The following is a 12,024-nucleotide window of genomic DNA, read 5'->3' as shown; positions in this document are numbered from 1 at the left end:
GTAGTGGATGGAGCAGAATCAGTAGAATGGTATCAAACATATGGTTTTGATGCCATTCCATTCGCTCCGTTTCAGACATTATGAGCCGTCATCCCCTCAGCAGCCTCCACTGCTGTGTTTTGTATAATACATTTTGCAGTGAAGAAACAGATTGGTCGCGTTCCCCTGCTGAGATGTTGTATGCACCATAAAATGGTTGCGTGCCACATCGACTGCCGTTGCACACCCGATTTCTATAACATACGATGTGGTCAAATCAAATCAAAGTTTATTTGTCACGTGCGCCGAATACAACGTGTGTGTGTGTGTGTGGGTAAGTAAATAAATAAAATAACAGTAAAAAGACATTTGAAAATAACAGTAGCAAGGCTATATACAGTCACCGGTTAGTCAGGCTTATTGAGGTAGTATGTACATGTAGGTATTGTTAAAGTGACTATGCATAAATCATGAACAGAGAGTAGCAGTAGCGTAAAAAGAGGGGTTGGCGGGTGGTGGGGCACAATGCAGATAGCCCGGTTGGTCAATGTGCGAGAGCACTGGTTGGTCGGGCCAATTGAGGTAGTATGTACATGAATATATAGTTAAGGTGACTATGCATATATGATAAACAGAGAGTAGCAGCAGCGTAAAAGAGGGGTTGGGGGGCACGCAATGCAAATAGTCCGGGTAACCATTTGGTTACCTGTTCAGGGGTCTTATGGCTTGGGGGTAAAAACTGTTGAGAAGCCTTTTTGTCCTAGACTTGGCACTCCGGTACCGCTTGCCATGCGGTAGTATAGAGAACAGTCTATGACTGGGGTGGCTGGGGTCTTTGACAATTTTTAGGGGCTTCCTCTGACACCGTCTGGTGTAGAGGTCCTGGATGGCAGGCAGCTTTGCCCCAGTGATGTACTGGGCCATACGCACTACCCTCTGAAGTACCTTGCGGTCGGAGGCCGAGCAATTGCCTTACCAGGCAGTGATGCAACCGGTCAGGTTGCTCTCGATGTTGTAGGTGTAGAACCTTTTGAGGATCTCAGGACCCATGTTAAATCTTTAGTCTCCTGAGGGGGAATAGGCTTTGTTGTTCCCTCTTCACGACTGTCTTGGTGTGTTTGGGCCATTCTAGTTTATTGTTGATGTGGACACCAAGGAACTTGAAGCTCTCAACCTGCTCCACTACAGCCCCGTCAATGAGAATGGGGGTGTACTCGGTGCTCCTTTTCCTGTAGTCCACAATCTTCTCCTTTGTCTTGGTTAGCTGATATGTAAAATACCTATCCAGGCATTGTAAGATCTGGCATGCGTCAGAAATGCCTGGGCAGAGACAACATGCCCATTGAAAGACTGAAACAATGATGTATACAAAGACTAAAGTGCAGATGCTATGTATTGGCCAATGAGAGGCTTTGAAGCCACCGGTCGGCCATATTGGTACTTTTCAGAAGAAGCAGTCCTCCCATAGAGCTAGATAGAGGAGTCATCTTTGTATTTTTGGCAGCACCATTGAGGCTATCTTCATTTTAAAGTAGTCCATTTATTCTCATAGGAATCCCCACCCAGTTAACTACTTTAAAAAGGTGGAAGCCCTCAATGGCAATGTCCATGCTAAAACGGGTTATATCTATGATGAATCCTCTATTGAAATACAGTAAATGGAGTTCTACAGAATTTATTTGAAATGTTTCAAGGACAAAATGAAATTTTAAGTATATTTACAAAAAAAAGTATACTTTTAGGAAAATGTTTTTCTATTCATTTCATTTTATTATTTGTATGTTTAGCTCACATAATATAATTTAAAGTATGCATTAAGGTGTATGTAATATAATAAACATGGCAAAAACAAATTTAGACATTAATAAATGCGTTTTCTATAGCTTTCAAAATCTTGTTCACAAAAATGGAGAAGCTCCCACTGTCAGTTATCTAGTGTATATATAAATAATTGCTCTGGGCCCGGTTTCCCAAAAGCATCTTAAGGCTAAGTGTATCGTTAGAACCTTCGTAAGAGCATCATTAAATGTCTGAGCTTTTCCCAAAACCATCGTTATTAATGTTGCACTTGAAAACGCTCATAATCAAATCAAACTTTGTCATATGCGCCGAATACAATGCTGAATACAACATTTGATTAATAGTTTAGCAGTCTTATGGCTTGGGGGTAGAAGCTTTTAAGGAGCCTTTTGGTCTTAGACTTAGCGCTCCGGTACCATTTGGTGCTCTGGTACCGCTTGCCGTGCGGTAGCAGAGAGAATAGTCTATGACTTGGGTGACTGGAGTCTTTGGCAATTTTTTGGGCTTTCCTCTGACACCGCCTAGTATATAGGTCCTGGATGGCAGGAAGCTTGGCCCCACTGATGTATGCACTACCCTCTGTAGCGCCTACCGGTCAGGATGCTCTCGATGGTGCAGCTGTAGAACTTTTTGAGGATCTGGGGATCCATGCCAGGGGTACGTGCTAATTCCCCTCAACAAGAGGGTAGGGGAATAAACACGTACCTCTAAGGGACCCCCGTGTTCAGGATCAGCGTGGTAGACGTGTTGTTGCCTACCCTTACCACCTGGGGGCGGCCCGTCAGGAAGTCCAGGATCCATTTCCAGAGGCAAGTGTTTAGGCCCAAGGTCCTTAGCTTAGTAATGAACTTTGTGGACAGTATGGTGTTGAACGCTGAGCTGTAGTCAATGAACAGCATTCTCACATAGGTGTTTCTTTTGTCCAGGTGGGAAAGTGCAGTGTGGAGTGCGATTGAGATTGTGTCATCTGTGTATCTGTTGGGGTGGTATGCGAATTGGAGTGGGTCTAGGGTATCAGGGATGATTCTGTTGATGTGAGCCATGACCAGCCTTTCAAAGCACCTCATGGCTATCGACGTGAGTGCTACGGGGTCGGCAGGTTAGGCAGGTTACCTTCGCTTCCTTGGGCACAGGGACTACGGTAGTCTGCTTGAAACAGACTCGGTCAGGGAGAAGTTAAAAATGTCAGTGAAGACACTTGCCAGTTGGTCCGCGCATGCTTTGAGAACATGTCCTGATAACCCATCTAGCCCCGTTGCTTTGTGAATTGTTGACCTGTTTAAAGGTCTTGCTCACATCGGCTAATGAGAGTTCTCACATTCGTCCGAAACTGCTGGTGCTCTCATGCATGCTTTATTGTTGCTTGCCTCGAAGCAAGCACAAAAGGCATTTAGCTTGTCTAGTAGGCTTGGGTCACTGGGCAGCTCACGGCTGGGTTTCCCTTTTGTAGTCTAATAGTTTTCAAGTCCTGCCACATCGGACGAGCGTCAGAGCCGGGTGTAGTAGGATTCAATCTTGATCCTGTATTGACGCTTTGCCTGTTTGATGGTTCGTCTGAGGGCGTAGCAGGAGTTCTTATAAGCGTCCGGATTAGTGTCCCGCTTCTTGAAAGCAGCAGCTCTAGTCTTTAGCTCAATGAGGATGTTGCCTGTAATCCATGGCTTCTGGTTAGGATATGTACATACGGTCACTGTGGGGACGACATCGTCGTATCACTTACTGATGAAGCCGATGACTCCTCATTGTCATTGGATGAATACCCGAACATACTCCATTCTGTGCTAGCAAAACAGTCCTGTAGCGTAGCATCCGTGTGATCTGACCACTTCCGTATTGAGTGAGTCACTGGTACTTCCTGCATTAGTTTTTGCTTCTAAGCAGGAATCGGGAGGATATAACTATGGTCAGATTTGCCAAATGGAGGGAGATGGAGAGCTTTGGATGCTTCTCTGTGTGTGGAATAAAGGTGGTATATATATATATTTTTTTCTCTCTCTGGTTGCACATGTGCTGGTAGAAATGAGGTCAAACGGATTTAAGTTTGCCTACATTAAAGTCCCCGGCCACTAGGAGTGCCGCTTCTGGATAAGCATTTATTTGTTTGCTTATGGCCTTATACTGCTCGTTGAGTGCGGTCTTAGTGCCAGCATCGGTTAGTAGTGGTAAATAGACGGCTCTGAATAATATAGATGACAACTACGCCTGCCTCAGACTCGTAGAACAGCTAAGTGCGTTATTAAATGTTTTTTTGCCCTCCTTTATACAGAAGATCTCCGCTGAACATGGAATCACATCTCTTTGTGACCGCCAATAACTTCAGAACAAAGTTGACTACAAATACAACGTTGCCAATGTCTTTGCAGTTGATACAAGCATTAGAATAAGCCTCCTCAATATTTGCAGACGTGGGTGGAAATATCTCTCTAGGAGCTGATCCGTCATCAGTATTGTGAAATAAAGATCAGTTGAGATTAGAATGGAGAAAGCTGATCTGAGAACAGCGGTCAATTTCTTTCAATCCTATCAGTACCGACACATGCTCCAACGACGCACTTAGTGAACGTTCTGTCAGCGTGGTGTTTCAATAGTGTGCAACAGCAGAAAAGGGGAAATTAAAGTATTATCGGATTTAAAAAAATAAATTCTGCCCCTGCCTCCCGGGGTCCTCCTTGCTAGCTTGTGGCACCGGTAGACAGTGTCCTTCGCTCCCGCCTGCCGAACACCTGTCTCACCATCGATAAACAGAACTGCAGAGAAATGGTGGTCGGCAGGCAGGGACGAAGGACACATTTATGCCACCCACTGTACTGGAGCGCCCCTGCCTCTCCTAGCTTAAAAATGGACCGATATAAGTATAAAGAAGGGTTCCTGCAGATGCAGGTGCCCTGAATTTCAGGCTGCAATTGCTCCCTTCTCTGGTGTTTTGGGAAGTGCATGTTACATCTTTGGCCGTTGTAGGAGAGCTGCATCATTAAAACACTTGTAAGCCTAAAAACCGGGCCCTGGAACACACAGGAGGTTGGTGGCACCTTAATTGGGGAAAACGGTTGCGTGGTAATGACTGGAGCTGAATCAGTGGAATGGTATCAAACACATGATTTTCAGGTGTTTGATGCCATTCCATTTGCTCCGTTCCGGCCATTATGAGCCGTTCTCCCCTTAGCAGACTCCACTGCTGGAATAGTGTTGCGAGTTATTTTGCAATGACTAAATTAAGTTTATATTCAATCAGTCATTAGTACAATAATTCTTACTTGATTCACTCAACTCCACTGATATAATGACGTTTTTGGTTTGGTCAATGAAGACACTCAAAAGTAGTAGTAAAAAACAACTAGCTAAAATTATAATTTAATCAATCAAGGGCAGTTGCAAACTTTCATGTATCAAGGAAAAATAGCTTATAAATCAATTTGTTGATATTTTTACAAATAGCCAGCTTGACTTTCGGTCCATATGTTTCTAGAGGACACAGAACAAACAAAACAACATCTGAAAGGTAGTACCGTTACAATAGTCCCTGCACTGGAAGTATCAGATGTGTAAATTGAGTCTGACCTGACCAATAGTACCGAAGGAGGACAGAAAGGGTTTATGATGACAGGATTGGGGGAGTAGAGGTCAAGGGCGTCTAAGAGTTTACTCAGTGGTTTCCTGAGACCACTTCCTGGTCCCCAGATCTTTTTATGCTGCCATTGGCTAAAGCAAAATAATATCTGGCTACCAACCAACCAGGCTACTGGCTGTTTACTGTATGGTGATGACTCCCTCCTCCCAACTGTACTCATTAACTATCAGGTCCTCCTCCTGCTTCATGGAGGACAGCAGGTACTTGATCCCAGCCTTCACCCCCGTCTTCACTCCAGCCCCGGCCACGTAGCCCGCCACGCCCACCGTTCCCCCAGGGACGGCCATGAGGGCGTCAGTGCCCAGGTTGACGGCGCTGAGGAAGGCTCTCTCCTTGGCCGTCTCGGAGCAGTTGACAGAGGTGTAGTAGACGGCCGTGCCCAGATTGTAAAGGGTGCTGACGACAGGGATCCACTCCACCACGTTGTACACGTGGTCCTCCTTTTTGTTGACGCAGTTCCGCTGAGGGCTGCGCCGCGCCTGCCGTCCTGAGGCCCCAGGTGACTCCTCATCCTGCACCTGCCACTGTCGAATCCAGCATTCTGAGTCCAAGTACTCAGAGGGCACCACCCGGCTGCCTGACATCAGAACCGCCTGGTACTGCCCTCCGTTATGGGACACACCAGCACACTGGGACCCCAGGCTCTCACAGACACTTACCGGCTCTTCCAGCCCCCCTGTGGTGGCTCCCTGCACTGTCTCCCCCAAAAGCAGGGTCCCGTTCACCCTGGTCCAGCTCTGACACATCTCCTCCTGCTTCCCTCTTCCAGAGGCCCTGTGCCCCCCCCTGACCCACCCCAGCCCTGGCCAGCTGCTGTATGTTGAACATCACTGCCTGTAGGTGGCGCTCTGCCTGAACCTTCCCCATGTGTGAGGCAGGGGGGGTGGCTCTGGGGCGGGACGCCCCCCTCGCCATAAGGCTCTCCACCTCTATGAGGAGCTCCTCTGTGTCCTCCACCCCCAACAGGTTGTACATTCTGAGTACCAGGGTCTGGGCCTCCCGAGAACAACCTGCCGCCACCAGCACCGGCACCAGGGATAGGCCCAGGAGCTCCCGGGGGAACAGGGCTGAGGCGGGGTCCTGCAGTGTAGAGGCAGACAGCAGCTCCTCACAGCTGGTGTTGGCCTGGACGAGGATTCGGCCCTGCAGCTTGGCCTTCAGTGTGGTGACGATACGCTGGGCAGACTGGGCTCTGACCTCATCCTGCACCACCCACTCTTCAGGGGACGCACTCTCCGCTGCATTTGATGGGAGACCAAGTTGGGTCTGGGACCCCAGGAGTGACTGCTGCTCCTTTTTGATAGTCTCCCCCTCCCCTAAAACGGAGGTCTTGGAGAGCGGCGTGGTCTTTAGAACAGGGGGAGTTGTTCTACACAGAGCCTGTTCAATCAGCAGCAGTTGGATAAGAAACATACCCCTCATCTTGGGGTGCATCATTTTACCTGTGAGAGTTCTACTCCAATACTGCTGCACACAGGAAGCTGGAGAAGACATAGAGGAATAAAATAAATGTTTTACCATAATAGTACCTGTTTGAATAAAATCTTGCTCAACATTCGTTATTTGTCGAATGTGGTTGTAAAATGATTTGCTTTGGCATTGTCTGTCAGTAAAGGAATTAACCAAAACATGCGAAAGCGCAAACTCTCCAACTGGCTTTTTGCCATCTCTAGCTCTCTAGCTAAGCCCTCTTTGCAGCTGCACTATTTCCCTCAAAACAAATATAACAATGTGCTTTCCTGAACATCATGTTGTCTATGTAAAGCAAATAGTATGCCCCCAGCTAGCACATTGGGTTCCTTGGAAGTTGTGGGAATGTACGTTTTTGGTTTCCCATTGGTTCTGGGAACGAAGCCATAAGTTTCCTGACCAGTAAAACTGAATGTTTTTTTTAAACGTTCTGAGAATGGAAGTGAACTTTTTCCTGTTTTGGGAACGTTCATTTTTAGGTTGCAGGGAGGTTCTGAAAATGTTTTACTATGGTTCCCTGAGTTTTCCTGGGAGGTTATATTAATATTCTGAGAATGGAAATTATAGGTTATTTGGAGGTTTTTGAACGACTTCCTTAAAACTTTTAACTGAATGTTTCAATAAGACTGCTAGCTTAGTTTTGAACTCCAAGCACAGATAGGACACATGGAAATTAATTTGCTTAAGCATTAATCATGCAAAATAAATGTTTTATTGTGGCATGGCATTAGTGATATTCAAACCTATGATCTGTTCTATATCCATGGAATTAGTCCACTGCGCCACAAGGATGGAGCTAGCATGCCATGTTTTTTTTTAACTCCTACAAAGCTGTTCATTTTAGTGTATTCAAACAGACCCCATTTCAAAGGAAACAAGCACTCATTAATATCAGGTGTGGCCAATTAGTTGGTGTGGACAAAACACATGAATACACTTAATTAACAAGAGAGAGTGCGTTCTGTTTATGCTGAGAATGCAATGTATATGTTTTTAAATAACATTCTTACAACGTTCTTTAAACATGACAAATGTTTTCTTGTAGGTTTTATGGAAAGTTTTCTTAATATTCTGAGAACATGACTTTATATAGAACCATGAGGAAACCTTTAAAGGTTATGCTGAAGTACTGAAATTCCCAAAGAAGAACTTTCTCTGAATGGAACGACAAGGATCTCGTCACAGCATCTCTGTGCATTCTAATTGCCATCAATAAAATACAATTGTGTTCGTTGTCCGTAGCTTATACCTGCCCATACGATGAACCCACCACCATGGAGCACACTGTTCACAATGTTGACATCAGCAAACCACTCGCCCACACAGCGCCATACACGCTGTCTGCCATCTGCCTGGTACAGTTGAAACCGGGATTCATCGGTGAAGAGCACACTTCTCCAGTGTTTACGGTTACGAAGCCGAACTGCAGTCAGGTCAAGGCCCTGGTGAGGACAATGAGCATGCAGATGAGCTTCCCTGAGTAGATTTCTGACAGTGCAAAAATTATTCGGTTGTCCAAACCCACAGTTTCATCAGCTGTCTGGTTGACTGGTCTCAGACGATCCCGCAGGTGAAGAAGCTGTCTGGTTGACTGGTCTCAGACGATCCCGCAGGTGAAGAAGCTGTCTGGTTGACTGGTCTCAGACGATCCCGCAGGTGAAGAAGCTGTCTGGTTGACTGGTCTCAGACGATCCCGCAGGTGAAGAAGCTGTCTGGTTGACTGGTCTCAGACAATCCCGCAGGTGAAGAAGCTGTCTGGTTGACTGGTCTCAGACGATCCCGCAGGTGAAGAAGCTGTCTGGTTGACTGGTCTCAGACGATCCCGCAGGTGAAGAAGCTGGATGTGTAGGTCCTGGGCTAGCGTGGTTACACGTGCTCTGCGGTTGGTAGGCTGGTTCTCTAAAATTACATTGGAGGTGGCTTATGGTAGAGAAATGGACATTAAATTCTCTGGCAACAGCTCTGGTGGTCATTCCTGCAGTCAGCATGCCAATTGCAGGCTCCCTCAACTTGAGACATCTGTGGCATTGTTGTGTGACAACTGCATATTTCAGAGTGATCTTTGATTGGGCAAAGGAGAAGTGCTCACTAACAGGGATATAATACAAATTTGTGCACAATTCCAGAGAAATAAGCTTTTTGTGTATATGGACAATTTTCTGGGATCTTTCATTTCAGCTCATGAAACATGGGACCAACTCTTTACATTTATATTTTTGTTCATTATATGAGGAAACCAATAGGATACGGTATGCTGAAGTACTGAAATTCCCATCTAAGAAACATCCTTCACCATTCCCAGAACATTGTGGGAAGGTTGTATGCAAAATAACCATAGCACAACCACACTCTCACCAAGCTTTAAGAAACATATGGTTCTCAGAACATTATGTGCAAGCTGGGCCTCTTTACTTTTTTTTTTAAGTAGTCTCTTTTATTTTTTATAAATGTATCATATTTTAGGATACAATTGGTTGTCTGTCTTAATCAGACGGACGTGAGTTCGTATTTCATAGTTCAAAGTTGTGTTATTGACTGCACACATTTTCCAACTTATTAAGACAGTTATGAAGTAGAAAATCAAATATTTACCAGAGTTCCCTGTTATCTCCCCACAATGTAATTTCAATAGTATACTCACCCACAGCTTACATAAAAAAGTCATGTTTTAATATGCATCTTAATAAACAGTTGAACACTTACCTCAAACATCTGTAGTATGTGATACTAGGAGCCAGGTTACTTCATTATGTAACACAGCTTTTGCCCAAATGAAACCCTAGCTGTTCTCTTCTTCTCCAATAGGGTTTTCGCCCCTCACCAAGGACACCCTTCACCCCTCCTTCTCACTTACCCGCTTTCTCTCCCCTTTCTCTTTTTCTGAGTTGGCCTCATTGCTCAACGGGCAGGACAGGGCTGGAATGTTGTTTTACATGGAGAGGGTCCATGTTTTCTAATGCTGTTTTGTTTGTTTTCTCTCTCTGTCTCTGTCTGTCCCTGTACTAGAGTAGTGCTTTGTTTTTGACCTAGATACTTGGCAAAAATCTTCCCTCGTGCCCTGAGTAGATTATAATTTTTTGGTCAAGGTGCCCTGAGTAGATTATAATTTTTTGGTCAAGGTGCCCTGAGTAGATTATAATTTTTTGGTCAAGGGGCGGGGAGAGACAACTTCATCAATTCACTGATCACTAGTCCACAAAATTAAACAAAGCCGACTCATTGAACCAGACCACTCCACTCCTCATTTTTGTTTTACTGCCCAAAAATACTTTACTGATATTGATTAATGCATTGTTGGGAAAGAACTTGAAAGAAAATAATTTCACTGTACTTGTGCACATGACAATAAAATATTAAACACACTAACACCCCCCTTCTTTACTAACGAGAACCCTACATGCTGAAATCTAAGGGAAAATGCACCTCCTTTTTCTCCAGAGGCTCTATTGACTGAGCCTTTCTCTCTATAGAAAGTGGATAAAAGCCCATGTCTTTGGTACTGGGAGCTTTCAGCAGAGTAAAGCTTTGCCCTGAGGATGCATGCCATCATTATATGTGAGCTATTGGAACCTGGACCTCCCTCTCTCACACTTCTCTAAGAGCCCTGTTGTGAAAGTCATGCTACATCCCATTCCCTCTTCTTCAGCTCGCCAAGTGTTTTCATAAAACAACTGAACAATGTGTTCCAGATTGAGCATCCTGATGGTTCAGTGATCAACAGATTGAGAAAGTATTTTGTCAAACTAATCGCAAAAGATTTAGTTCTAGGAAGTACATCTTTGCTATTAATATTATATTTTTAATGCGATGATGGGTATAACATCATCATCTCAACTGTATATAACAGCTTGTTTAAAATCAACTAAGAAAGTAAATGAGTACATTTTAGCTCCTGTTCTCTCTGGTTTCAATCTGAACAATTCAGTTCTGTGTTTGGTTCTCTCTCTTCTCGCTTTTCTCTCTCTAATGCCAAAGTGCTATTTTCTTCCTTTCTCAGAGCTGAGTACCCACACTTTCCCTCTAAGTGAGTGGGGTTCTTGTTCACTATTCAAACGTGGGGCCAAAGGCTAGCCCTGGCCAACAAATGGGACAGAGGAGGTGGGGAAGTTTGGGTGTATCCAAGCTTCTAAAACTATTTATTATTGGCCAGATGAGAGGATAAGTCTGAAATTGCATCACTTCACAGCTCCAACCCAACATGTTATCAACAGTTTATAGGCACTAGAGGGAACTCTTTCACCATGAGGGGGTTTGCTTGGGAAGAGGGATCTGGCCCTGGAGCACAGTGCGTTGTCTGGTACATCCTCCTACACTGCAGAAGAGACTATACACACCCCTCCACTCTGTGATTTTAATATTTTAAAGAATCTTCCTGGAAGAAAAGGTAAAAAATATTTTGGTCATTATTGTTACGATCAGTTGCATGGACCTAATTTGGATATAAGGTACTCTGGCACATATCATGTCCCATGTGATAATCTGATGTTGTATGCAATTATCGTTTTGTATTCTTTTATCTGTACATTAAACTGTAGCATGTTCCATTTCTGCACCCAGGTGACCAAGATGCAACAAGATAATATTTGTCAAAAATGTATCTTTCAGTGTTATTCAGGGAAATTTTATTTTTATAGTTGGAAAAAATAAAGAAGATTTAGTTGCATTATTTAAAGACATGCTCAGGAACTTTGGCAACTACGAAGTATTTTTTTTAAACCTCCAGCTTTGGTCCGGATGTGTCTGTGTAATTCATGCATGCATAATCTATGAGCAGAATTGCTGTTTTACCTCATTTAGCCACTAAATCCCAAATTTGAAAGTGACTGTTTTTCTGGAAGCTGTGCTGCGCTGTTTTCCCTTCATTATTCCCCACATGCACCAGCCCCTAGCAATTAAAGTTCTAGTCAATGAACTTCAGCCCCTCATCATTTGAGTGACAGCTAGCAATCACACAAAAGTACCAGAGAATCTCTGTAAGTAAAAAAAAATATAAAAACATTCTAATTTAGTGACATTTTATAAGGGAAAATATTAGTTTTCAGAATTTTCTAAATATTTTCTATATTATTAATTTACATGTTGGCTCTATGCCCAGAAATGCCCTGTCCAGAGCAAAGGACCCCAATTCAAATACTCCAAAAGTGTTT

The 12,024-nt window shown here is 44.2% G+C and overlaps 1 pseudogene; it reads right to left on the bottom strand.

Annotated features, from left to right (window-relative positions):
- Positions 1-1,726: 1,726 nt before the first annotated feature.
- Positions 1,727-9,925, bottom strand: LOC129848191 (uncharacterized; annotated as a pseudogene).
- Positions 9,926-12,024: the final 2,099 nt, after the last annotated feature.

The sequence above is a fragment of the Salvelinus fontinalis genome, chromosome 3 (genome assembly GCF_029448725.1).
Source record: "Salvelinus fontinalis isolate EN_2023a chromosome 3, ASM2944872v1, whole genome shotgun sequence".
In the NCBI taxonomy this organism is placed as follows: domain Eukaryota; kingdom Metazoa; phylum Chordata; class Actinopteri; order Salmoniformes; family Salmonidae; genus Salvelinus; species Salvelinus fontinalis.
This window is presented reverse-complemented; position numbering and strand designations above follow the sequence as displayed.